At 35.3% G+C, this 6,223-nt stretch overlaps 1 protein-coding gene across 1 annotated transcript in view; it reads right to left on the reverse strand.

Moving 5' to 3' along the window:
* Positions 1-3,169, reverse strand: part of LOC131427566 (protein numb) — a 132,373-nt gene extending 129,204 nt beyond the window's left edge. The window contains exon 1 of the mRNA XM_058590880.1: positions 2,093-3,169. The gene's annotated coding sequence lies outside the window, so the exon portion shown is untranslated. The remainder of the gene's footprint in view (positions 1-2,092) is intronic.
* Positions 3,170-6,223: the final 3,054 nt, after the last annotated feature.

Consider the following 6,223-nt stretch of genomic DNA (forward strand, 5'->3'; position numbering starts at 1 on the left):
ATTTTAATTCAAAGACATTCGTTTATTCTTTCGGTCGCTCTTATCATAAAATAACTGAAATTTTAATCAACCGCAGCACCGTCTTTTACCAACATCCCACACCAGTAGCAGACATCCGTAACCGTTTCGATTTCTTTATAGCGTGTACGAAATAGAACAAAGCACGCATCGTTCGTTTTGTGTTTTCTTCTTCTTTCGGTGTTGTCCATATTGTCAATCTACATGGCGATTTGAAAGCTTTGACACTCATCGCCCTGTAACTGCGGAACCGGAAGTCGGATCCGGATGAAATTTCACAGTATTTTAAAGATAATATGAGCTTCAATTCAAATCATGATTTGTGAAAATCGGTTCAAGCATCGTAGGAAAAACGAGATGAGTTCGATTTTTGGAGTTTTTCTTCACCACTTTCGGTGCTTCCGGAACATGAAAAGTGGTAATTTTCCACTTATCACGCCTAAGTTCCGGAACCGGAAGTCGAATCCAGATAAAATATTCTAAATATTTTAAGGACCTTTCATTTAAATCTTAGTTTGTAAAAATCGGTTGAGCCGTTTCCGAGAAAAATGAGACTTTTTCTCTAATTTTCAAAAATGACACTTTTTCTCTTATTTTCACATATTACCATGTAACTCCGGAACCAGAAGTCTGATCCAAATAAAATTCAATAGCAGGCTATGGGACTGTTAGTCCCCTTATTTGAATCTAAGTTTGTGAAAATCGGTTCAGCCATCTCTGAAAAAAGTGAGTGTGTATTTTCTCCATTTTTTGGTGCGTATCATCCTATGTCTCCGAAACCAGAAGTCGGATCGGGATGAAATTGAATAGCAGATTATGAGACCATGAGACATTTAATTTTAATCTTAGTTTGTGAAAATCGGTTCAGCCGTCTTCGATAAAAGTGAGTGCATATTTTTGTTACATACATACACACACACACACACTTGCTCAGTTCTTCGAGCTGAGTCGAAAAGCGAAAAGCTTTCTGACCCTATGTGCGGGGTTGGGAATCGAACTCAGGTGAGCTGCATGACAGGCTTTGACTAACCCTTCACGCTACACCCGTCCCAGATCGATGCCATTTTAGAATATATAAAAAAAATCTTTTCTGTATTTATCTGGTTATTTAAAATATAAATTTAATCAAAATGATCTGAAATTTCGTAAGAAAATTATCTTATGCGTATTTTAAACACCATTTTAATGATTCTCATTGAAAAATACCTTTTTATTTTTACAAAAATCGATGTACGACCATTAAAACACATTTAATGCTTGAAAATTTCAGGTTTACTAATATTTTGTTTCACCACAAAAATGTAGTTCGTTGTCGATATTTTATCCAGAAATAGACGAAATCAATACAATATTTAGAATTATCATTCATTTATACAGAGAATGTGTTTCATAATTCATGTTCACGAAATGATTAGTTGTTTTGTAAATCAAATGTGAAACTTATTCAGTAGAAATTATGTTTGTTACGATTTTGTGAATATCAATTCTATACTTTCGAAAAAAATCAATATTTGTTAATTATTTCTTTCGGAAAAATCCTTCGTTCACGAACTATCTATAGAAATTAAGAACAACACCTGCAAATTTGAAATTAATCGATTTTTTAGTTTTTAGATATCACAATCTAAAATTTTCTACATAAACCGACAAAAATTCTGCTGCGATTTTTAATTCATTGAAATAAAATCATTTTCTTACTTCCTACAGTAATCAAACGATTGGGATTCTTTTCTCGAGCCGGAAGGTATATAACCCATTGAAGAAGTTTTGCAGATTCGAGTTCTGCCTCTGAGAAATCGTTAAAATTCTCGCTTCACAAATTCACTTAACTGTTCTTTGGGGTTTTCGTCGAGTATAGATAAAAAGATCGAATAAAGTTGACGATGGTTCTGCGTCATTGTGAAAATAAACATGTAAATCATTAAACAAATATTTTATCAGCAAAGTACATCAAAAAGATTTCTTTTTAGTTCTATCGGACGAACACTTCTCCGAATGTTTTACCTGACTGGTAGTCTCTTTCTACGGCCACTTTGGAATCGAAATATTGAGTACACTTAGTATTGGTACTTACGGTTTACTGTTATTGATTCCTGTTATCGCCTTTATCAGGAGCCAGCCCGTCCTAATCAGCAGTAATCCTCAAATTTAATAACTGGTACGGCAAAATCGCAAAACCGGATCTTCAAATTTTTGGTCGTCAAATACTATCACGATGTGCTATCACACGAATCACTTCACGCTCTGTTGAAACTATACATTACTAAGCATTGGGCTAATTTATGTAACAACTTCTTCTGGCTACATTTTATTTGGATTTTCGTTCAGCTCCTTCTAATAGATTTACCGCTAACTCTTATTTTGCCACTCTGTCGTTTTTTTTTTGTTTTTTACTGTAACACCATCGAACAAAAATTCTATGAAGATATCTAATCTGTCGGCGATGTATGGATGTATGGATCAGTGGTGCGGTGTTTCTTTTCTTTGTCCGACTGGCAATTTGACCTCGCTCTGATGTGCGGCGATGACGAAGAAAACGCAAAAAATATATGACGACCCGGTTTTCACAGTAGCCCAATCGAAATTTGAAACGATTGATATTTTTCTTTCGCCACCGTCATCGGTCAGTCCGTCAGTCAGTCAGTTACCAAATGCACACTAGATTCACACAGAAAACAGCCAACAACTCTCAGTTTTTCGCATGACTTTTCAACCGTACACAATCGATTCGATTTCTTCGGGAGAAGTGAAAAGTGATCACGGAAACTTAACACTGTTACGAAAAAAAAATCTTGGAATCACCGAAGCCCGTTGAATACACAAAACAATGGAATTTCCGTGTTATCACAGCACTATCCTTGGAAAGAATTTCAAAGATTTCAGTTCGTTGAACAGTGGCAACACACATGAATAGAAGACGACTGCATTTTCACAGAGGTAAATTTCCGAACATCTTCACTACTTGCGATTTTCCGAGTCAATAAACGTACACAACAATCTCGACGGTTTATACTCTCGGCTCGATTCGACTCTCCGGTGGAAACCCACACAAACACTTTGGACTGCCACCCACCCACTGAGACGGTACTGCACTGCACTGATAGCAGCAGGAGTGATGAATGATGAAACGATGAGACGCGCTCCGTTCAAACACGCAATGTTTCACTTTTCGAGTTTTCCATGCGCGCTCTCTCTTGCTCACAGTTTTGTCTCAGTTTTCCATCACCTTACGCTAGTAGGTTAACACGAAGTTATATTTTTCCAGCTCTCACGATGAGAGAGTAGCATGCGGTCGGTCATCGATTGTCATACCCTGTTAGTGTGAGTGAGAGAAGAAAATAGTAAACAATTGAGATTTCATTCGATCGCTATAATGGTAAAAGTGACGAATGTACATCAGAAAGCAATCATCAAGTAGATGACTTGGTTTTTTTTTTCTTAATCGCAGGTTTAGTGTACCATGTATTATGTATCAGCTCTGTTCATTTGTATTTATTAAACATTTGAACGGTTTCTCTGGATATGACGTTTTTAGCGATCTCATATATTTATATAAAGGATATGCAATCATTGTAAAAACTGACTTTTGAACCACGACCCAAATTACCGACTGATATATGTATATTATTCGATTCAGTTCGTTAAGTACGCTATATGTCTGTTTTTGAATGCATGTGTGTATGTAACACCTACGGAGGCTGATTTTTACAAACTTAGATTGAAATGGAAAGTCCCTTGGTGCCACAGCCTGCTGTTGAATTTTATCGCGATTCGACTTCCGGTTCGGGAGTAACGGGATGAAATACGCAAAATAGATAAAAAAAAAAGCTCAATTTACTCAGAGGATATTCTCTGAACCTGTGTTCTGGAACTGAATTCGAGACCTGAATTCTGATTCGACACTGAATCTGAACCCTAGCACTGAACGCTAGACCTGGGCTATGGTCTGCAGATGAATTTTAGTTACAGAACTCTGGTCCAGAAGTCAGTTTTCAAATTCGGATCTGATATTCAGCTCCGAAATTCAGTTCTAGAATCCAGACCCGGAATTTAGTTCAGAGATTCTTTAGAAACTACTTCACTTCTAAAATTATGAAACTGAGTTTTAGACCTGCATTCTGGAACTAATTTTGGACCTGAAGTCTGGAATGCATTTAAGAACAGTAAATACAACTTTTGGATTGTAATTCTGGTTCTGGATGAATTCGGAATTCTGGTATGAAGTTCCAGAATTTGAGGTTCGGAATTCAGTTTCAGAATCCTGAATCCAAGACAAGAATCGAGTAAATTTTGGATCTGCATTCTGGTCTGGACCTCAATTTTAGTTTGCAGTGTTCTGTTTCAAATTCCAAATCCAAATCCAGAATTCATTTCTGAAATTTAATTTCAAAGACCAGGTCTAGAATCAAGATCCTGATATCAATTCCAGTTTTCGGTTTCAAAATTCTGGCTTAGAGTCAAGTTTTGAAATTCGGTTCCAAATTCTAGAACTCAATTCTTGGCTTGGATTCAGGACGTGGAAATGTCAAAAAACTTTGTCATGGATTCTTAATCCGAATCTCAAAACTGGACTCTAGAATTGGATTCTCGTTCTGCACACTTAAAAAAATCCCTGTGATTTTACATCTTATTAGATGCACATAAATGGAGCGTCGCAGTTCACGCAAATTCACGTGGAAGAACATTTAAAATTGTGTCTAAAACACGTGGAAGAACATTTAAATTGTGTCCATGATATAAAATTCATTGAAATAAAAAAAAAAGAATACTGATAGCAACCGCCGCGACTTGAACCGAGAATCATTGGATCGCAAGTGCGTCCGTTAATCGACTGAGCCACAGAAGCATACATCTGCTTGACTGGTAAAAGGTGCATTTAAATTCATACAGTCGCACCTGCTAGCAGAATGCAAGTTACAGTCGAAACCAGTAAAATTCAAGCTCATCTAAAATTAAGTCATAACAAATAAAATTTTCCATCATTTGCCAATTTAGGTCTTTATGAATTACATCGTTTGAGGGATTAAGTCTAAATGATGAAAAATATCATCAGTTTTGAGAATTTTTTTCAGAGTTATCGTGCAACAAAAAGAATTCCGAATTTTTTGCATGATAAAAAGCATCATTCGAACAACATTTTGTATTTTTTTCGTGGAAAAATATTGAGAAATAAGTCGGTGAAGAGGTATTTTTTAGTACGCTTCTTAAAAATCATGATTTACTGTATCCATTGTATCTCAGCGCCGACTGATAAGAAGTCAACAAATCAAGATAGATAGAGTAGATGTTTTCCTAGACCCCAACGTTTCGGTTTGATTTTTTTTTAATTTTTTGAATTTTTGGTGGTTGTTCAAAGTGAAAACTGCGATTTTTCACGAAAAAATTCGCCATTTTGTAGCTGTAAAACCTCCCCAAAGTAATAAACAAAAAAAAGGAAACGTTGGGGTCTGGTTTTTTATATGTAGAAAGTGTGTGCAAAATTTGAAAAAAATTGGTTTAGTAGTTATTGAATGACGATGGACACGGCTTTCAAAGCCTGCTCTCGAAAAAAACGCGTTCAAAGTTTTTTGTCTATAAAATCAATAGAAACAATTTATTACTCAAGGGAGCCCGTAGGGTCTAACATTTTCACAAATTCATATTTTTTCTTTTGTATTCTTTTATAATGAAACATTTCAAGAATGTTTTGTCAAGTTTTTAAGTCGATCGAAGCAGAAATCTTGGACCTGTGTGCCGAGCTCTTACTTTTTCTTACTTGCCGAGTTTTTCTCCGATAGGCTTGAAAATTTCACAGAATATTCTTGAAATGTTTTACTATGAGCAAATACAAAGAAAATAATAAATGGTTTTTAAAAAGTGTTAGACCCTACCCGCCCCTTAAGCGATAAGATTGTTTGCCAACGATAAAATTGAGAGTTAATTTTTTGCGTAATGTTTGATTTTTAACCCTTTCCACAAAGATCAATTTTGGATACAAATAACCTCAATATATAAACAAAATGAAACGATTTAATTTTATCATGATAATTTTAGAGAAAGAGAACATACAAACTTATTATTTTTATAAACAGTGAATCGATTCAAAAGAAGATTCAATATATTTTGATCAAGAAATGCTGAATCAGTAACCTTGAACCAGTAAACTCAATAATATTGTAACTTTATTGATCATTCGTTAAAAAGCATCGATAATCTTCTGAAAGTG

Source organism: Malaya genurostris, chromosome 2 (assembly GCF_030247185.1).
Source record: "Malaya genurostris strain Urasoe2022 chromosome 2, Malgen_1.1, whole genome shotgun sequence".
NCBI lineage: Eukaryota > Metazoa > Arthropoda > Insecta > Diptera > Culicidae > Malaya > Malaya genurostris.